Source organism: Aethalodelphis obliquidens, unplaced genomic scaffold (genome assembly GCF_003676395.1).
Source record: "Aethalodelphis obliquidens isolate GAN/ISIS:26980383/991018 unplaced genomic scaffold, ASM367639v1 scaffold34, whole genome shotgun sequence".
Lineage (NCBI taxonomy): Eukaryota > Metazoa > Chordata > Mammalia > Artiodactyla > Delphinidae > Aethalodelphis > Aethalodelphis obliquidens.
Window position 1 is genome coordinate 1,571,719 of NW_020837978.1, and position 22,427 is coordinate 1,594,145.

General features: G+C 47.2%; 1 long non-coding RNA gene across 1 annotated transcript in view; it reads left to right on the top strand.

Moving 5' to 3' along the window:
• Positions 1-22,427, top strand: part of LOC113631664 (uncharacterized) — a 150,702-nt gene that overhangs the window by 22,216 nt on the left and 106,059 nt on the right. The window contains exons 3-4 of the long non-coding RNA XR_003437481.1: positions 4,745-5,770; positions 15,079-15,147. This is a non-coding gene — a long non-coding RNA (uncharacterized LOC113631664). The remainder of the gene's footprint in view (positions 1-4,744; positions 5,771-15,078; positions 15,148-22,427) is intronic.

Here is a 22,427-nt window from a genome sequence, read left to right on the forward strand (position 1 = left end):
CCAGGCTTCTGCTCTGGTGCAAAGAGTGGGTGCGGGTAAATGGTTAACAGCCGATTCTCCAGAGGGGAAAAACCCGGAATCGTAGCATTTGCCAATTTCCATGGTGTAAGTATTCTCACCACGGCCAAGATCAAGGTACTGACACAGTATCAGTGATTGCAGAGTTGGTAAGAGACGCAGAGCACGTGTGAGCCCGCTCCAGGACACCACTGGGTCCAGATTTATGTGTCAGATGCACCCTTTACATCTTTACCTCGAGGCAAGACGAGCATCTCAAAACAGCATGTGCAGAACTGGACTAATGACCTCTCTGCCCCACACCCAGCTGGCTTTCTGCCAGGGTTTCCTCTCTGAGTGCGTGCACAGCACCACATGCAAGTCAGACCCCAGACATCACAAGTCACCCTTTACGTCTCCCTCCTTCCTCACCACCACATCCAAGCCATCACCAAGACCTGCTAATTTCACTTACTAAATATTCACAATCTGATTACCTCCCCCCAGCCCCTGTCATCACTATTGATTGCCTGCATTATTGCAAAAGGCCAAGTGGTTTTCCTGTATCCACTCGTACCCACACATACACTCAACCCATTTCCTAGTATTGAGAGAGAGAGATCCCTGAAAAAATGCAAATCTGAGAACATTATTCCTTTGCTTAAAGCCTTCGATGACCTCCGATGGCTCAGGATAATAATCAGAATCCTTAGGGTGGCCTGAAGGGACATGGGTCTCCTGCTGCCCCTTCAGCCTTAATCCCGTGCTGCTCTGGTCCTGTGCCCCTTGCTCCTGCCTTGGCCATGCTGCGTGTCCTTCAGGTCCTCAAACACACCAAGTCCTTTTCCGATTCAGATCTTTGTACAAAGTGTTCTCTCTGCCTGGAGTCACTTGGTCTGACCAACTCCCCATTCTTCAGTCTCAGCTAAAGTTTTTTAGAAAGGTCGTCTCAAACCTCCCTCTGCTTTTATCTTCCACAACGTCCTGCTCTTGGTTTGCTGTCCCATCAGCAGTGTAGGAAAGTCCTAGTTGCCTCATATCCAAGCCAACACTTGGTATTATCAAGCTTCAAGATTTTTGACAACCTGGTATAGTGGCATCTCGTTGTGATTTTAGTTTGCATTTCCTAGGTTACTAATAAATTTGGGCATTTAAAATGTTTATTGCCCATTTAAATTTTCTGTTGTGTGCAATGCCTGTTCAAGTTGGTAGCCCATTTTTCTATTGGGCCGTCTTATTCTTATTAATTATTAGTAGGAACACTTTACATATGATGGATACCAAAGTTTGTGAGTTACATGTATTGCTAGTATCTTCTTCCATTATTTGCCTTGTTTTCTCTTTTAAAGATGTCTTTTAACAAAAATAAATTTCAAAATTTAGGGTTATCAAGTGTTTTTTCTTTTAATTTCTAGTACTTTTTGTATTCTTTAGAATTTCTGCTTGTAAGGGCCTGTTGAGCTGAACTCTGTCAGGTTTTGTTCTTCTAAAGGTAAATTATTTTCTCTTCATTCTTGGAAAATTAATTTGACTAGGTATAGAATTTCAGGAGGATCATAATTTCCTTTCAGTATATTGAAAAAAAAAAGTCCACTCTTTTGTGGCTTTCATCATTGCTGGTAAGAAGTCAGCCTTCAATATAATTCCTTCCTTTTGAAGGTTTCTGACTCGTATTTAAAATCTTTGTTTTTGATGTTCTTCAGTTTTGTTATGATGTATCTACTTTGGGATTTCCTTATTTATCCTGCAGGGAATTGACTGGGCTTCCTTAATCTGAGGGTTTGAGTCTTTCAACAAGTCTGGAAATTTCTCATTCATTCTCTCTCTTTTTTTTTTTTAATTGGACTATAATTGCTTTACAATGTTGCATTAGTTTCTGCTGTACAGCGAAGTGAATCAGCTGTATGAATACATATAACCCCTCGCTCTTGGACCTCCCTCTCACCCTCCCTAGCCCACCCATCTAGGTCGTCACAGAGCACCAAGCTGAGCTCCCTGTGCTGTATAGCAGGTTCCCACTAGCTATCTATTTTATACATGGTAATGTATTTATGTCAAACCTAATCTCCCAATTCATCCCACCCTCCCCTTCCCACCCCGTGTCCACACATCTGTTCTCTATGTCTGCATCTCTATTCCTGCCCTGGAAATACGTTCATCTGTACTATTTTTCTAGATTCCACATATATGCGTTAATATACGATATTTGTTTTTCTTTTTCTGTCTTCACTCTGTATGACAGTCTCTAGGTCCATCCACGTCTCTGCAAATGGCACTATTTCGTTCCTTTTTTATGGCCGAGTAATATCCCATTGTGTATATGTACCACATCTTCTTTATCCGTTCATCTGGTGTTGGACACTTAGGTTGTTTCCATGTCCTGGCTGTTGTAAATAGTGCTGCAATGACCATTGGGGTACATGTGTCCTTTTGAATTATGGTTTTCTCAGGGTCTATGCCCAGTAGTGGGATTGCTGGGTCATATGGTGGTTCTATTTTTAGTTTTTTAAGGAACTTCCATACTCTTCTCCATAGTGGCTGTATCAGTTTACATTCCCACCAACAGTGCAAGAGGGTTCCCTTTTGTCCACACCCTCTCCAGCATTTATCGTTTGTAGATTTTTTTGATGATGGCCGTTCTGACTGGTGTGAGGTGATACCTCATTGTAGTTTTGATTTGCATTTCTCTAATAATTAGTGGTGTTGAGCATCTTTTCATGTGCCTCTTGGCCATCTGTATGTCTTCCTTGGATAAATGTTTAGGTCTCTTTTGAATATTGCTTCTTCCCCATTTATATCCCTTATCTCGTACTAAACTCTAATTAAACATAAATTACAACGTTTCATTCTCTCTTACATCTCTTTGTGTCTCTGGGTTGCATTTTGAATACTTTCTTCATATCTACCTTCTGGTTTCATAGTTTTTTGTTTGGTTGTGCTTAATCTGCTGTTTAACTTGTCTAATGACTTTTGAAACTTAATTATTATTATAATTTTCATTTCTAAAAGTTCTACTTTAAATTTGATTCTGTTTATAAACATGCTTGGTCATTTTAAAAGCTCTAAAAGATTAAAAAAGTTATTAAAATATTAAAATACTTATTTTTAATTTTTTGATAATTTGTATGTTTAAAATCTTTACCTGGGCTATTCTGGGTGGGTATATGTCTCTGTACCTATCTATCTATCTATCCACCTATTATCTATCTATCTACCTACCTATCTATCTCTACGACGCAGAGATATGCCACCATATTCTTCTTCAAGGGAAGAGTTGATGCCCAGCTGTGTGGAGGCACGAGATCAGCAGGCAGCCTCCATCTGCAAAGTGCCGCCTCGCCTGTGCCATGCCCTGCCCACAGCAGCCTGGATCTGGAAGCTGCGTGAGGGTGTCAAGCCTGGTGCAGGATGACTCTGATGGACAGTATTCTCACTGGTGCTTTCTGCTGGGTTGACAGGGTTGTGTCGGAGCTACACTGAGTTCAACTTTCCTTCTGCTCAATCATGCTTTTTTTCCATCCCCTTCACAGTTACTGATCCTAAAAACATCTGTATTCCAAGTTCTGGCCTGGTGGCTGCTTTCAGAAAAACCCAATCCACAGTGTGTGCGGGTGTGTGAATGTGAGTGTGAGTGCGTGTGTGTGTGTGCGCATGTGCGTAGCCGCGTGTGTGAGTGTGTGTGGATGTGGGTTTGCGTGTTCTGCTGCTGCTTACTCATGGCACCCTGTTTTCTTCCTGTTGATGCTCCTGAAACTATCTGTTGGAATTCTGTGAGAGGTATTGAGAGTGGGCCTCTTTTGAGGATATAAGAGATTTCTGCTGTCGGTTGCCTGGGAGTATGACCGACTTGGGATGAATGTGAGTTAAATTGTCTGTGTTTTTCCAAACCACAGACGTAGTGTGTGTCGTCTGCAAGCCCCTGTCAGCGGGAATGCGGTCATGGGTTCCCCAGACAGGCTCGCTCCTCACTCCCCGTCTCCGAACTGGGCCTGTTCCCACTGACCCGGATTCTGAGGCTGTGGACATTCTGGACCCCACCTGTATGTAGTGTTTTCCTGCCTTGGGTGGGCTGAAGCCTTCACTTCCTGTTTTTCCTGCCACCATGGAGCTCTCCAGTGGAAATGGAAGGTCACAGAGTTCAGTGCATAGACTCAGGGTGAAGGCTGGTTTGGGTCTTGCTTCCTTTCCAGTGTTTCACTTTGAAACTGGAAACTCATGGTTCCGGGCGTCAAAGTGAGACAGACTTCTCACTTTATTGCCAAATGCTGATTCATAAAATTGTTACTTTCTTTTGGTTCATATTTATCCAGACTTCCTTTATTTTTCTTTTTTTGAAAGGGGGCTGAGTCATTTAGGGCTTCTGGTCCTCCACACTGATGGACACAAATGTCTGGAGTTATGTTTAAGTAGACGTAGGATATGATCCATCCGTCTCCAGCCCCTCCCCTCCCTGGAGCCTGGGGGATGGGACTGAAAGTTCAAGCATCTCATCATGGTTGGGCCTTTCTGGAGAGCAGCCCCACCCTGCAGCCATCTGGGAGCCACCAGGATTGGCCTCCTTAGAACAAGTGATGCTCCTGCCACCCAGGAAGTGCCAAGGGATTTAGGAGCTCTGTGTCGGGATCTGGGGGATGGGCAGAGACCAGTATGTTCTCTTGTTTCTCATCCCGCTTTCCCTATCTCTACACAATCTCCCCGTTTTAAGACTCCCTCTCCTTGATTTAAGTTTTGATGGTTGTTTTCTCAGCTGCCTCCCAGCCCTCTGACCTGATTGAGCATGTCTCTGTCTTCATCTTACTACATCTACGGAACACTTCTCAGAGTTGGTTATTTCCGAGCAGGACAAAACTGTTCCAGGAAGTGATCATTCCTGCTGATTCCATCCTCACAGGTTAGCAATCTTAACATTCGGGGCACATCTCACTATAGCAGGTGCAAGGAAATGGAAGACTGAGTAAAGCACTCGCTGGTGACGCTACAGTAGTCATCAAACGTGCGTGGGCATTGATCACCCAGGACGCAAGCGGACTTGTGAGAACACAGATATGGGGCCGTGCTCTCAGAGTTTCTTGTTCAGTTGGTCTGGGACAGAGCCGGAGAATTTGAATTTCTCCCAACCTCCCAGGGACCACTCTTAGAGAACTGCCAGGCTGATATGATGAGACAGGTGGTCACAAAGCTTCTCAGTAGTCAGCAGGTAGTGCTCAGCGTTAAGCAGTAAACTCAAAGTCAAGCTTAAAGCGAACTCTGTCCAAAGGAAGCCACTGTTTTGGGCTCCTCGATTTCTTTGAGGCACATTCTGCTCACTCGTTGCCATGTTGTGCATATTTAATCGTCTACACATGAAGGCAGACAGAGGAGGTGAGGGGATCTTGGACCCTAAAGGTGAGGAAAATGCCATCAGAACTGTGCCTTCCCAGCCTCCTGTACACAAAGGAAGATGAAGAATGGCTAAGGGGTTTCTGCTGGTGTCTCCATGTCAATATTATGGATTTTAATGGTTGATGAGAAAGAAGTGTTACAACGTTTCAGGGACCCAGATCAACCAAAGGCTTTAGATCTAAGTAAGACCGGATCTTACTTAGAACAAGAGCCAAAAAACTGAACTTGTACCAGATACAATACAGACAAGACATACCGGATAAGCACCATTTTGATATTGATGATAAAATATGAAGGTCATAAAAATGAAAACACACCAAAATTTCCAAAACCAATGACCAGGAGAATTTCTGAAGTAATGGACCAAGCATGGCTATAGCAAGGGACCTGGGTAAGTGACTTTGCTGCAATTTCCTTGGAAGCTGCCTAAATCTTGTCTTTGTTCTCAAAACTCACATCTGCAATCACGGCTAGTCTGAGAAGGTGACCCTAGCTTTTTTTTTTTAAGATGAGTGAAAATTGTACTCCAGAAAGAAATTAGAATACAAGTAAGAATAAAAATAGAAAAGCAAATTTAAATCCATAGAGTTAAACCTTTAGTAAACTAGCTTGGGTGTAAGTGCACTGATCTGTTTTATATTCATTGTAATATGGTGTCCCCTTGACGTGCTTAGAGCATCAGAAAGACTTATACCTATTAAATCTTCGGACGAGTCTGATTAATTTTTGTTACCGATCATTTGTTTAAATGTTGAGTCAAATTTGTTAACTTCATAACTTTATATTTAATAGAAATTTAATAATTTAGCTTTTTATTTAAGTTAGGCATATGACGAGGGTGTAAAATATTTAGAGAAGTGTTAAGTGTTTAAAAAAGAGTCAGTGGAGAACAAAGTACAAATGACGGTGAGCTTCTTTTCCTCTCCATATATAAAGGCTGCTCAGATATTGAATTTTTATCATAAAACAGATTGGCCAGTTGAAGAGACAACTAATCTCTTTTATAGAGCAAAGGGTATTATTTATTGGATATAGAGTATCCTACGGTCTGTATTTATCAAGAGATTCCTTTCTCAATTGATAAATTTTTGTTGATGTGATTAGTCCGCAGGTTCTCCCTGTCTGTTTTTCACATAGCTCACTGCTGAAGCTGCAATTCTTTTTTTTCAAAAAGAGCACTATTACTTATTATCTGTGAGCATTTTTCAATTCCACAAGAGAATAGATGAACTGCACAGTCTCTGTAATCTTGTAAAGGCATTTGGCCTGGAAGATGCTCCTTGGCTGTGTGCCAGTAACAGTGGCTCCAGGGACAATGTTTAGTTAGTCCAAAGTGAGCAACTTTAACTTTTACTGCTTAATTTCTGATCAGCTCTTCAGAATTGGCTCAACATTCAGTACCAGGATGAAGTTTATGAGAAGGAATTTCCATGTCCAAGGAAGAACCAAGACTGCAGAGAGGTTACAGTATGAAAACCGAAAAGGAAAAAAAAATCTATCCTAAACTGATTTTATTAACTGTTGATAATTATTTTAGAGTATTTAATACAGTCTCCTACTGTATCAACCTGTATCAGGAAGCTGAATTCACGCAATCCTTCTGGGAAGCCAGTTGGTGGCCCAAGCTGGCTCGAGGTTTGATGGGAAAAACCGCCAGAGGGCTGGTAATTCGCCCATTTCCCTCTTTTCTCCCTCTTTTTCTTCCCTTCCCGCTTTACCCACCTTCTCTTCGGGCTGTTGAAGATTTATTGCCTTTCAGTACTTACACATGATGTTTTCATAGGCTCTAATGAGGTCCCAGCAGTTTCTAACAATAACAGGACGTTCCCGTTCCTAAGATACATTACGTGTTTTCCCTAATCTTTCTCCCTTGAATGAAATGCTTAGAAGTATGTTAGCCCCCAATTCCCTTTCCTTTACCATGATAGATAGTCCAGTTACTAAATAGAGCTAAATACTTTGCTGTGACTTTTAATACTCATTTGATTTTGAATAGAATCCCACAAAGAAGAGCACTTGTGTGCTCTGAATGTGCTTTCTGGTAGATCGCCTGAGCACGGGCGAAGCACCTGTTTGCCATCCTGGCCAGCCCTCCATCCTGATGGCGATTCTGGGGACATTCCCTGGTCGTTGTGAAGAGCTGGTCAGGGCAGATGCTCCCCTGTCCCTCCGGTTCTGATTCTAGCCCCACGTGAGCCCGGCCTTAACAAGGACTCACCCCCTTGGCCCAGCTGTCTGGAAAGGTCGCCTCTCTGGCTGCCAGACGAGGAGGTGTTTTTTAGGAGGAGGATTTGTGGCCACGAGCTCCCCCCACTGCCTTCTGCGGTAGCAGGGTCAGGAGCCAAGTCTAGAGGTAGTTTTCTCCTTAAAGATCAGACAGATTAAAAGTAAGCAACAAAGAAAGGAGCGCGCCGTGTCCCTGACGAGTATCTGTGATGTGACACACGGGCACTTGGGCAAAATGGGCACCTTCCTTTGAGGAGCTGAGGTGCAGGGCTGCCTTCAGCCAGAAGGGGCTCTGAGGAGGGCACTTGCCATGACCCTGGGGCGGCAGCTCTAGTTTGGAGCTGGGCACCAAGGCCGGTGCCTTTCACTCTGCCCTGAAGTTAGCTTGTTATAAATGGGCAGGTTGGGTCTCCAAACCAGCGAGGAAGCCAGCTTGAAAAATCGTCCTGGGAAAAGCAGGAATCATTTGTTCTCCGCTCAGAAAGTCGCTGTGCCCTGAGAGGACGGCAGCTCGCAGAGCCTCAGACCAGCGCCCTCGGGGTCGCCGCCCGGTGGCCGCAGGTCTCCCCTCCTCCCAGGCGTCTGCTCCCGGCCTGTCCTTCACCACTCACACTCGGGGCTCGGTTTCTGCTCACTGCTTCTCTAAAGATGACCTGGAGACAGCTCTGAAGAGCCTCCCGTTTCCACATTGCTGTGGGAGAGGCACAGCGGGGCCGGTCCGCACGGCCTGTGCTAACCCCCGTTTTCCATCCTGTTTTCTGGCCAACTGCCTTTGCGCTTCACACTCGTCACGACTGAAACACGTTCCAGCCGGGAGCAGAGGCAGTAGGCTGGTCATCTGCTCCACGGGGTCCCCAGGTCCCATCCTCGTGCCCCTGAGTCTGGCTCCCCGAGTCCTAACTGGGGGGGCCTCCTTCCACCCTTGGGCAGGTGGGCCCCCCCCCCGAGGATGTTCTTTGTAGGGTTGGAGCCCCGGGATCCATTTTACTTAGTTGTCTGTCCATTTTTTCCAAACAAGCTGTCTGTCCCCAAAAAAGGATCAAATGGAAAACTTCATAAATACTCCAAATGGGGGAAACAAGAAGTGGAATAAAAGTGATGTAGCTATTGACAGAAAACATGCTGTCATTTCTCCTCTGTAAATATATAGTATCCATTTTTAGAAACAGGCTATGCCTGAAGCTGAAGAAGAGCCCTCACGGCCTCCCCGGCTTTGGGACACTGTCGAGAGCTACCCCCAGTGATGTGCGGGTCCCCTTGGGGGGTGTGGGGCACGGCTGCAGGGCCAGGGAAACCTCTGAGAAGTAGGTATGGTTTCTAGTGCAGAAATGCAAAGTGATGCTTGGAGGGGTCCCCAGGGGCCGGGGTCCTGTGACTTGTTGGACAGATGCTTCTTCAGCATCCATCATCCCAATTCCCATGAGCTGATTTCTAAGCCATACCCAACCTCTTCCTATAAACCTTATTCAGATAATAATAACAACAACAACTAGCATTTGGAGATGCTTACTGTCCTCTGGGCACTGGGCTAGGACTTTACAAGGACCGACTCTTCCAGCCTTGGCAGCAGTCCTCAGTGGGGGGCAGTGTTGTCATCATCCCATTTTACAGATGAGGAAGCTGAAGCACAAAGGAAGGACTAGCTTTCCTGATGGCGCAGCTGAGAAATGACGGAGCTGAGACTCACACCCAGGTCCTTGGGCGCCAGAACCTGTCCCCTTGTTAGTATCCCTTTATTGTGGATTAAGAAAGGCCTAGAAAAACAACCAGGAGTACACTGTGAACTAATTAATTTTTATTGACACTGTTTGGAATTCGTAGAAGATTAAATGAATATAATTATGATGGGATTGCTTGACCTATAAAGTACAACAGATGGTGTTCGATCTAATCGTGGGTCCTTATAACTGAGAAGCATGGAAGTTCCCAAACCGACAGAAGCGGGGACCCTGTGAAGGTGGGGGTGAACCTGGAGTGACGTGGCCACAGCGAGGGGAGGCTGGCAGCCCCCAGAGGCTTCAAGAGGCAAGAAACAGACTCTCCCCTAAAGCCTGGGGTGGGGGGAGGGTCGAGTACAGCCCTGATGACATTTTGATTCCAACCCAATGATACCAGGTTCAGACTTCCGGCCCCCGGAGGGTGATTACCTCAGTTCTATTAAGTAGAGCTGTAATCATTCAAGGGCAGAGGAGGGAGAAAAGGAGGATTTAGTGTCTTATCCTCTGTATTGCATTAGTCTGAACCAGTACTTTCACACATTTTGACCTAGTACTCGTTTTCACTCTTAAAAGTTATTGAAGACCCTAAAGAGCTTATCATTATGTATAGTTTATCTACATATATGTACCATATTAGAAATTAAAACTGAGCAAATTGAAAATACTTATTAATTCATATAAAAATAAAAATGGTAAACCTGTTACATGTTGACATAAAAACCATAATTTTGTGAAAATGGCTATATTTTCCAAAACAAAACAATTAGTAGAGTGGCATTGTTTTACATTTTTGGAAAACTCCTTCCTTTCTGGCTTGGTAGCTAGAAGACTATTGGAATCTCTTACTTGCCTTGAATTCAGTCTGTTGCAATATGGTGTTTTGATTGAAATGTATGGAGAGAATCTGGGCTCACATGTAGTTTCAAAAGGAGGAATATTTTCACAGACTTTTGGATAATTGTAACTATTCTTCTTTGAGTCTTCATAAAAATTAAATGATAATTTTTAAAAGTTAGTTGTAATGTAGAATCTGAAAAGATATCAGTGAACTTTTGGAACCGTGCTACTGTAAAATCCATTGGTATATTTGGTACTTTGAATGGGTCTTTTTCACCCATGAAAGACTTTTATTTATTTGTTTATTTTAAATTGTGGTAAAATATACATAACATAAAATTTACCATCTTAACCATTTTTAAATGTACAGTTCAGTAGTTTTAAGTACATTCGCTTTGTTGTGTAATCACCACACCATCCATCTCCAGGGTTCTTTTCATCTTGCAAACCTGCAACTCTGCCCCCATTAAACAATAATTTCCCGTTCCCCTGCCCCCCATCCCAGGACAACCACCATTGTACTTTCTATTTCTAAACATTTGATTACTTTAGGTACCTTATGTAAGTGAATCATCCAGTATTTGTCCTTCTGTGGCTTATTTCACTGAGCATCATGTCCTCAAGGTCCATCCATGTTGTACAGATACTAGCATTACCGTCCTTTTTAAGGCTGAATAATATTCCATGGTATGGATGGACCACATCTTGCTTATCTATTTAATAATCTGCCAGTGAATGCCTGGATTGCTTGCCCCTTTTTGTTATTATGAATACTGCTGTGAACATGAGGGGACAAATACCTTTTGAGACTCTGCTTTCAATTCTTTTGGTCATATTATCAAAAGTGGAATTGCTGGATTGTATGGTAATTCTATTTTTAATTTTTTGAGGAACTGTTTTCCATAGCAGCTGTACCATCTTACATTCTTACCAAGCGTGTACAAGGGTTCCAATTTCTCTACATCCTCACCAACGCTTGTTAGCTTTTGTTTTTGATAACCGTATTAGTCAAGGCTCTCCATTCTCCAGAGAAAGAAAACCAATAGGATGTGTGTGTGTGTGTGTGTGTGTCCATACAAACACAAATATTTATTTATGTTTATGTTTGAATTTATACATACTTATTTTTATTTATTGTAAGGAATTTGCTCACATGATCTCGCAGTTTGCTAAATCCCCAGGTCTTCAGTCAGCAGGACTGAACTCCAGGAGAAGTGATGGCTTTACCCCAGTCCTAAGGCCAGCAGGATCCAGACCCAGGAAGAGCTGATGTTAAAGTCTGAGTCAGAAGTTAGGGAGATATTCTGTCTCAGCTCAAGGCCGTCAGGTCTATTTGGGCTGTCAACTCAACCGGGTGAGTTCCACTCACTTTAGGGAGGACAATCCTTTTGACTCAGCCTTCTATTCAAATGTTAATCTCACCAGAAACACCCTCACAGACACACCCAGAATCATGTTTGACCAAATGTCTGGGCGCCCCTGGACCATTCTAGCTGACACATAAAATTGTCATCTCAGTAGCCATTCTAGTGAGTGTGAGGTGATCGCTCACTGCGGTGTAGACGTGCCTTTCCCTAACGACTAGTGGACCATCTTTTCGTGTGCTTATTGGCCTTTTGTTTATCTTCTTAGGAAATGTCTATTCGAATCCTTTCCTCATTTTAAAATCGGGTCATTTGCTTTTTGTTGTTGAGCTGTAGGAGTCTTTGTATACTCTGGATGTTAACCTCTTATCAGATAGATGCTTCACAAATACTCTCTCCCATTCTGTGGGCTGCCTTTTCACTCCGTTGCTTGTGTCCTCTGACGCACAGAAATTTTTAACTAAAAATTTTTTTCTGTGATAAAAAAGTATAACATGAAATTTACCATCTTAACCATTTTTAAGTGTACATACAGTTCAGTAACATTAAGTATAATCACATTGTTGTGCAACCAATTTCCTGAACTTTTCACCTTGCAGAACTGAAACTCTGTACCCATTAAAAACCAGTTTCCCATTTGCTCCTCCCATAACCCATGGCAGCCACCATTCTACCGTCTGCCCCTGAATTTGATGGCTCGTATGGGTGGAATCATGCAGTGTTTGTCCTTTTGTGACTGGCTTATTTCACTGAGCATCATGTCCTCAAGGTTCCTCCATGTTGTAGCAGGTGTCATAGTTTCCTGACTTTTTAAGGCTGAACAATATTCCATTGTATGTATAGACCACATTTTGTTTATCTATTATCCATCAGTGGACACTTTGGTTGCTTCTGCCTCCTGACAGTTGAGAATAGTGTTGCAATGCACATGGGTGTACACATATCTGTTGGAGACCCTGCTCTCAATTCTTTTGGATGGATACCCAGAAGTGGAATTACTGGATCATAGGTTAATACTATTTTTCATCTAATGTAATTCCTTACTGTTTTTCACAGGGGCTGCACCATTTTACAACCCCACCACCAACAGAGCACGGGGGTTCCAGTTTCTCTACATCCTTGCCAATGCTTCTTTTCCTTTTTTTTTTTTAATAGTAACCATCTTAACAGGTGTGAAGTAATATCTCATTGTGGTTTTGATTTTCGTTGCTCTAATGATTAGTAATGTTGAACATCTTTTCATGTACTTTTTGGCTGTTTCTATATCTTCTTCTTTGCCCATTTTTTAATCAAGTTATTTGGTTTTTTGTTGTTGAGTTGCAGGAGTTTTTATCTTCATATTAACCCCTTCTCATTTATATGATTGTAAATATTTTCTCTCATACGTTTCCTTTTCGCTCGGTTGATGGTGTCTTTTGATGCACAGAAGTTTTTATTTTTTATATAGTCCAATTTGTCTATTTTTACTTTTGTGGCCTGTGGTTTTGGTATCGTGTTCAGGAAGTCCTTGCCAAACCAATGTCATGAAACTCTTCCCCTATGGTTTCTTCTAAGAGTTTTATAGCTTTAGGTCCTACATTTAGGTTTTTTTTTTTTTTGGCTGTACACGGGCCTCTCACTGTTGTGGCCTCTCCTGTTGCAGAGCACAGGCTCCAGACACGCAGGCTCAGCGACCATGGCTCACGGGCCCAGCTGCTCCACGGCATGTGGGATCTTCCCAGACCGGGGCATGAACCCGTGTCCCCTGCATCGGCAGGCGGACTCTCAACCACTGCGCCACCAGGGAAGCCCCATACATTTAGGTTTTTTATGGATTTTGAGTTAATTTTTGTATATGTATAAGGTAAGGGTCCAGCTTTTGCACGTGGATGTCCAGTTTTCCCAGCACTGTTTGTTGAAAAGACTCCTTTCCCCAGTTGAATGGTCTTGGTACCCTTGTGGAAGGTCAGTTGACCATGTATGTGAGGGTTTATTTCTGGGCTCTCTATTCTGTTTCATTGGTCTGTATGCCTGTCTTTATGTTACCCATTCATGATTTTGTAATATCATTATTGATCACTTTGAAAATTATGGTTCATGGAGTTTTTTACATTTTCCAAATGTTGACATGTTTCACTTACAATATCAAAGTATCAGTATCACCACCAAACTCATCAAAAAGTCTTAAGGCATTGGTAAGCTGCTCATGGGGGTAGATATAAGATTTCCTAAAGTCTGATTTTTACTAGGTAGCTCAAATTTGTATCATTGCCAATAAGACTGACAGCTGTTTGCCTTGTAGTGACAGGGTCACTGTTTTTGTTTCAAGGTAATTTCTGCCAGCTACCCATATCTGAATCTACGTATGGTATATAATTTCAGGTACTGATAAGGGCTGGAGTTGGGACTGGGGCCTGGGGAGGCTCCCTTGAGGAGCTGTGTTTGAGTGCAGTTCTGAATGAAGTGAAGGAGCGAATCACAGGAAGATCTGGAGGTGGAATGTTCCAGGCAGGGGAAACAGAGGGTAAAGGCAGGAATGGAACAGCAGGAAGACCCGTATGGCTATGGGATGAACAAGGGGAAGGGGGCGGAGGCGGATCTTACAGGTGTAGGAGCCAGGCTACAAGAGCTCCTGGCCACAGACAGGACTTTGGGGTTTATTCTGAATGAGACGGAGGCCCCTGAGGGTGTGAGCAGGGAGTGCTGTGACCGGCCTCTTAAGTGGTCTGCGCTGCGTATCGAATGACCACAGAGTCAGCAGCGGGAGACAACGCACATTCATCACGGCACGGTTTCCGTGGGGAGGGGTCTGGGCACGGCTCAGCTGGGTCCTGTGCCCGGGGTCTCCCAGGACGCAGTCAGGGTACCGCTGGGCTGGGCTCTCACCTGGAGGCTTCGGACGCCTCAGGCTGCTGGCGGGATCACCTCCTGGGCCTGTGGGATTCAAGGCCCCTCGCGCCTTCTGAGTCAGCACGGGTGCAGGGCTGCAGCGCAGACGGGCGGAGGTTACACACTGTGGTGGAGTCACTACACGGCCCCGCCCACACTTGGACAGGGTGAACGTGAACGTGGATGTCAGGAGGTGGCGGTCCAGGAAGCCAGAGCGAAGTCCATCCACCGCACCTGACATGTGCTCTGAAAGACCGTCTCAGGCTGAGGATGGAGAGGAGACTCCATCTATCTACAGGGCAGGGGTGGCGGGGCTTCAGTAGTCCGCAAGGCCTAGTGACAAAAGGCGGTCTTCGCTGGAAATTAGGAAATCATTCGGGATGTCTTTTCAACAAATATTTATTGAACCCACTATGTGAGGGGCATTGGACTGGCTTGGGGATTAAGTGAGGAAGTCAGATTTCTCATTTTTGAGAAAACATTGACTTGAGAGGGCAAAGGGCAAGTGTTAGTTGACGCTGGTTGAGGAGTACGTGGGAGGTGAGGATGTAGTGACAGCCACTTGGGGTGTCTGCATAGAGCTCGGAGAGCCCGCAGGGCAGAGGAGACAGGAAGGGGCTTGAGGGAGCCCAGAGTCAAGAGGGTGTTTTGTGTATGTATTTTCTTTTTGTGTGTTTTTCTTTCAGGCCGAAGGGTAGGAAGAGTGGAGAGAAAGAGATCGAAGGTACAACAGTGGGACATTCCTGAGGAGAAGGGTAAGGGCCACGAAGGGAATTACCTTAAAAAAGGAGGGAAGACGTCTTTTCTGAAACAGTCTCCATAGTTCTGCCTTTTCCAGAATGTCACAGAGCTGGAAAATACAGTACATAGCCTTTTCAGATTGGCTACTTTCACTCAGTAATACGCATTTGGGGTTTTTCAATGTCTTTTCGTGGCTTGATAGCTCACTACTTTTTACTGCTGAATAATATTCCATTGTCCGGATGAACCACAGTTTATTTATGCAGTCACCTGCTGAAGGGCATCTTGATTTTTGGCAAATTTTTGCAATTATGAGTAAAGCTGCTATAAACTTCCGTGTGCAAGTTTTTGTATGGACATAAGTTTTCAGCTTCTTTGGGTAAATACCAAGGATCATGGTTGGTGGATGGTACGGGAAGAGTATGAGGTGAGTGCAGTAGAATTAAGTTCCTTGAGAGTGAGACTGTGTTTTTGTTAAGGAAGCATGACCGCACCAGAAAGAAACAAAGGAGTTGAGGATATATGTGCAGATAAGTGACTCATCGCTGAGTTTAGGCTGAACAGGTTTAAAGGGAGGGCCTCACCTGAGAGGCCGGGTGCACGACTGGACGCACCTGGAGAGGGAAGCATGATTGCAGCTGCCCACTAGAGGGGCTGAGAGAGAAAGAGAAGATGGTGGGAGATAGAAGTTTTTAATGCTGTTAGAAACTGTATTTTCCTTAAGAATAGATTAATTCTGCAGGAAGGAGACCTTCAGCATATGCAACCGAGGATAATAAAAGGAAGGGGGAGCACAGTCAAGTCAAATAAAAAATTACTTGTTGATCGTCTGCTTTGTGCCCCGCTGTGTGCCCGCCTTTGGCGGGGGGACTTCCAGTTTATTTGGAGCCACCACGTTTTCTAAGACTTGCGAGTCAAGAACTAAGCCAGAGTGTTGTGCCTGTTAGAACCCCCGTGTACAGAGAGCAAGGACGGGGAGGACAGGCAACAGCGATGGGTGAGCGGCGGCGCTTCACGGGGCCGCTTCTCACACTTCTGCAGCCACCTTCCCCTCCACCTGCTGTGCTCACATCTTGTGAGTGTGTGTGTGTGTGTGTGTTTATCCCCCAAAACACAGGACCTGTGACCCTGACATTTCGAGGAACTTGCCAAGGCAATGAGGTGTCCAGTTTAAAATTCAAGTGTTCTGGGTATTTCAGGACATGTGACCAATGTTCAACACGTTCATTCCCATTTTGTCCCCCAAGGACACCCATTGTAAGTGGTGTCCTGGAGTTGTGACTACAGCGGCCCTGTGTTTCGTGAGACACTCGAGGGAACTTCTGAACCATCGGGTGGGCATCACAGGAAGCTTGCGTCCCCTATGCGGGCGAGCAGACCTCTGGGCCCCAGGTGAGGACAAGGTCACTGTTTCCCATAACATTGTGTTTTTTCAGGCTGTTTTCTGCTCAGATACTCCTGTGTCATTAATGTATGAGACCACAGAGCAAATGAACGCGGCCTTGTGTCTGACCCGACATCGAGGTGGGAGAGCTATAGCCGTCAGAGGAGACGCATTCATTTGTTCTGTCCGGGGTTGACCCGCCGGAAAAGGCCGTCCCTCTCTTTGTGTTCATTCCTTTTTCAGCTCGTCCTGTGTTTCTTATCAGTGTCTGCCAGCCTCGAGGATTAGTGGCCTGGAGTTCACCCTCACCGTCACCCTCTGCCTAAAGTATTTATCTAACCATTTTGTATTGATAGTTTATGCTGGATAGGCAGGGGACTGTTCCCTGCCCCCCGCCCCCAGAAGGATTTCCAAGGGGATGGGAGGAGACCTAGAAAAACACCAAAAAATTCTTTGACTTCTTCTTTGGACTTGGGTCACGCCTCAGGGCAGTGGGTTGGGTGGGGGCCGGGTGGGGGGGGGGATGGAGTGAGATGGAATGTAGACCAAGGCCTGGATCCAGATCTGAAATCACATATCTGGCTGTTCCTTTTATCTTTTCTTTGAGGCAAGACTTCACTTCTTTTCATGCCAACTCAGGCCAAACTTGTGGTCAGGTTCTGCCCATCAGGGGAGCTAGGATGAGGAGGAGGTGGCAGGCAGGTCCAGCTCCCACCAGGAAAGCCCCTTTCTCACGCCTCCTTGGCTTTCGCCTAGCACTCAACTTCTTCTAACCGGTGAAAACCGAAGCCGGTATTCAAAAGAAAAGCACACATTTGGTACGTTGATTGGTGAGGTTCCTTCGCATCGTGTTATTCCCGGGGCGTTTGTCGAGGCTCCCGCTGAAGCCCGGTTCTTGCCCAGATGTGTTTCTTGTGCAAAGATGGCTGCCCTGACCCAGACCTGCTTCCAGAACGTGTGTCTCATCCCTGCCCTTGGCGAGCCTGCAGGTCCTCTTCTGGAGCCTCCTTGCAACCAGTTCTCCAGATTCTGGCTCATTCATTTCAAAGGCTGTTTACCTTATTTACTGAAATTGCATAGTTGTTTAAAAAACAATTTGAGCTTGTATATGAGTTCTTTAAAGAGAGGGGCTTATGTCCTCTGCTAATTGAGATTTTGGCCTGTTCTTTAGATTTTGATACACTTACTTGGAAATTGATTTTAAAAATTTGTTGATAATACCATAAAGACCCTAGTAAATAGCATTAAATTTAACTTTTTACAAGAGATTTGTTGAAAAATTGTTTAAGGTTTCAAGGGCAATTTGTACTTATTAGGTATGTATCCTGTTGGCCTGATATAGGACAAAGTGCTGAGAATAAAAGATCCAAGGACAGGGCTTCCCTGGGGGCGCAGTGGTTGAGAGTCCGCCTGCCGATGCAGGGGACGCGGGTTCGTGCCCCGGTCCGGGAGGATCCCACGTGCCGCGGAGCGGCTGGGCCCGTGAGCCATGGCCGCTGAGCCTGCGCGTCCGGAGCCTGTGCTCCGCAACGGGAGAGGCCACAGCAGTGAGAGGCCCGCGTACCACTAAAAAAAAAAAAAGAAAAAGATCCAAGGACATAACCAGACTTCCACTCCTGGGCATACACCTCCAAAATGAGTACTATGTCCATCATGTGTGCAAGAATGTCCATGGCAGCATTTCTCTTCAAGCCACCACCTGGGTTCCAGATGTCAAACATCTGGTGACAGAAGAGTGTGGTGCAGCCGTTTAACCTACAGCAACGCGGTGGGGCTGGTCCCAGCTTCATGGCGCCACCTGGGGACCCGTGTTGAAGCGAAAGTGGGCATCTCCCAAGAGCACATGCTCTACGGCTCCACTTATACTAAGTTCAGAACAGGCATAACCCATCTATGGTGACAGAGGGCAGAAGAGTGCTGACCTCTGGGGTGTTGGCTGGGAAGGGCAGGGGTGGGCGTCTCTGGTCCTAGAAATGTGTCCATCTCGATCTGCTGGGGTTATACAGTGGGTGCACGTGTAAACACAGGCTGAGCCATACGGTAAGATGGGTGCATTTTCTACATGGAAATTATACCACAATTAAATAGCTTAAAAGCAAAAGATGGACAGTACAGAGTCCCTGACCTCAAGGAGCTAATAGTCTAGTAAGAGAGAAGAATGTGGAAGGGAATCATTCCCTGCCTTGTGCCGAGAGCTGCCCTAGAGGTTTGTAGGAGGAGCAGCAAAAGGGCACAGGAGGCACCACCATCACCCTGACACTGCTCTCCAGATCGCCAGATCCAGAGAATATTTCCCGGCTCGTCTACTTTTCGACCTCTCTGTGGCATTTGGCTTTGCCAGCTGCATTCATTGTCAGGAACCCTCTCTTGCTCACGTAGCCTCGTGGCAACACTCCCCACGGATCCCCTTCTCCCTCTCGCCGTTCTGGTTCTTTTCCTTTCCAGCTCCTTCCCCAGGTCTTGTCGCCGTGAAGGGTCTGTCCGTGGCTCTCTCTCTCACCCTGGTCTCCGGGCAACCTCGTCCATCCAGGCCCACGGTTTTGGCTGCCCTCCCCCTGTGTCGCTGACCCCTAATTTGGTGTCTCCAGCCCACATTTTCATCCCCACCTTCAGAGCTGTGTACGGATGTGCCAGCTGGACACCCCCCACTGGGTGTCCTGCAGAAGCTCACATGTAACATCCCCAAACTGCACTCTTCCTCTGCCTCTCCTCCCAGTCGCCCCCTCCTTCTGTTTTCCCTCATCCAGGAAATGGCCTCTGGGTGCAGCCCTGCCTTTTCTCCCAGGCTCGGTTAGAGGATCTCTGTCTGCGCGTCCATCTCCCTGGCACACACGGTTCACGCTCAGTCAAAGCTGCTGTGTACCCGCCTCCAGGAAGCCCACCTGGGTTAATGCTTGGTGGAGCCTGATTAGGCCTACCATGCTGTTTTTTTCTGACCAGACTTACCCTTGCTCCACAGCCTTCCTGCCTCCCCCCAGTGCTGTCTGATCGCGGATATCCTGGGTCCTGTGTTCCTTCTGTCAAGTGTCAGAACCGCAGTTACTGACTTGAGCAAAAGGAGGATGCGCTGAAAGAGCTGGATTAGACCTTGGCGTAACTGAGTCCCGGGACTTTGACTTGGTCTCTGCCCTTCACTGTGCTCTGGCCCTCAGACCCGCTCTCCTGCCTGCTGGCCTCACTTATAGGGGGCCACGGAAGGCTCTGATGCTCTGTGACACTGTGGTTGGTACTTCTCTCCATGCCTCTCCACTGCACCTCCCAGAGAGTCTCTCTGGCCTTACTTGGCCCATGAGCTCCCCTGGGCTGACCGCTGAACAGGCATGGAGGCTCCAGGGTCCAGACCAGTGCCCACGCCCACCTCGGGAGCTGGCCGCGGAGCTGCTGTCAGAGGAGGGAAGGAGCGCTGACAGCCCCCCACCAAGTCCCCTGCAGGGAGGGGCTGGCGGCCGCCCTGCATTGGCAGCAGCACCGTGAGCTGAGCCTCACCGGCCTCCCTCCCGGGCTGCAGTTCAGCCTCCGAGTCACCCCACCCATCACTGTCTCTCCCTCAGCCACGCAATTCCTAGGACGGGTCGTTGTCAGGGACACAGCAATCAAAGAGAGGGACCCTGTCAGCCTGTACTTTCAGTTCGCCCTCTGCCCTTACCCCCCCTGCCCTGTCCCCTGTCTCGGGAGCGAGGAAGGGAGATGCAGCCGCCGGCCCGGGCCGGTCGCTGTGAACCATTGGTCAGCCGCGCAGAATGATGCTCCCGAGGGGCGGGGCTCCCGGAGCTCACCTCAGGCAGCCTCCTTATTCTGCCCGTACCTGGCCCAGGCTCCGGCCCCGCCCCTGCGCCCCTTCAGGCTGGGAGCGGAAGGGGTGTTTGGAGAAAAGAAAGAGCTGCCGCCCTACAGCTGACGCCCTACAGCTGATGCCAAGATGAGTCAGGACGGTGCACGGAGCTCTGGGGGCCAGGCCGGCACCTCTGCATGTGTTCCTTTGTGGCCTCCTGGTCTGATGGAACATCGTCCAGGTCCTATAGTCCTGGCTCCGTCCCTGAGGTACCTCGTGCGCACACACCTGCGCTTGACCCCGCCGTGGTTCTCGACCTTCCATCAGTAGAATGAGAAGCAGGGACACAAACAGTCCTTTTAACTCAAAAAGTTTATCTGATCCTGGGGTATTTCACCTGGGGAGAAAAACCACCACACAGGCAACAATACAATCCTACATTCTGGAGTTGATTTGATAAAAATCACCATACACCATTGAAACTCTCCAGTAATTTACTAGCAATGCATTTCCTGATGAGGGGAGGGAAGGCCGTGGTTTCTTTCTGTTCTACTGGTTCAATGTGTGCCGTTCCCTAAAATCAACTTGGTACAAAGCCGCTGAAAGTTTTATGTGGTCTTAGCACACACCACACCTAAACTCAGCGGGACATTGTTTCCTTGTTACAGGGCACGTAACAGAGAGCCCCAAATAATGGCTCAGCTGTCCAGCGTACACTTACTGGATCAGCAAAGTTAACAAATGATATCTTATTCCTGGCTGCTTCTGCTGAAATGCGATCCTTCCAAAGGCGAATAAACTGTTCCCACTCGGTGACCTTCCTCCTTTCAGGGAATGAACATATTTGCTTCTCTCCAGCGAGGCCTTTTCCCCTCCCCACAGAATAAACCAAAACATCTGGAGAAGCTGTGGGATCTCTTTCAAGAAGATTACACGTTCTTTTCGGCTCTGACTTTTCTGGGAGGTGAATCTTGACGATGTGAAATTAGAAGCTGGTGTTCGGGCTTCACAGGAGACCAGCCGGACCGTCCCCGGGAAGCTGGCCCGTCTCTCTCTCTTCTTCTCACTCTTCCCTTGTGATATTTCCTTGACCCTTGAGAACACGAGGCGCAAAGAAGCTGCCCCCTCCCTTCTGTCTCCCTGGCAGGGAGCGGCCGCCTGGGAGGGACCTGTCATTGCTGACACTCTCTGCCTGTCCTCTGGGCGCCACCTGAGGCCCGGACTGCTGGCCACTGGGCAGGTCTGGTCTCAGCACTGGACACCCCTCAAGGCCACCGAGCTCCTACCTCTGATGGGAGTAAGTTACGGCCTTGAGGCAGGCGGACCAGCTCTGTCCCCTTCGCAGTGAGGGGCTTTGCGAGTGCTGTCGTGTCATCCCTCATCATCCCCTAATCGTGTCGTGTGTGACGGGCAGGGGGTCGTTGGAGACAAGGCACGGGGACCACCTTCAGGCTGAGAGGGAGGATGGGGCCCAGCTGTAGGGCAGCCTAGGGAGGAGTTGGCTGTCCCTCAAGGCTCTGCCCTCTTTGCTCCCAGCTGGAAGCTGCCGGTGAGGCTCTCCAAATCCAGCTTTCACTGACGTTCGGTCAGAGAGAAAAAAGGTGGGGTGAACGGTCGGTCGCCCGAGTGCCAATGGCGACAAGCATTTTGACCACTGCGGGAGCGAGCCGAGGGTGTGGGTCCTGAGTCACGGTCGCTGGGAGGATGGGTGTCTGGGGAGACGACATACCTCGCCCCAGGGTATGGGCAGCAGGGGCTGTGTGTGTGTTTGGAATAAAGAGAGCCATGGGAAGACCAGTAATCGGGGCGGAGGAAGGTCTAGAGAGCCTGCCGTGCGTGCGCCGGCGGGCTCGCTATCGGTGGAGTGCGAAACGCTGTTTACACACGGAGCTCAACGGGGCTCCCTTCTTCTCGGCTGCAAACCACTTCTTTAAGATGGACCCTTAGACTTTGGAGGAAGCCGCTTTCCACCAGGCCTGGTGGGGCTGGAGCAGCGCGTGGCACCAGCTGAGCAAACGAACCTGAGAAAGAGAACTTGGGTGCACTGGAGTTAGCGGCCCTGGGCTGGAAGGCTCCCTCCCTCCCCTCCCTCTTGGCCCCATCCCTTCCCAGTCTCCGGAGTGCACTGGAGTTAGCGG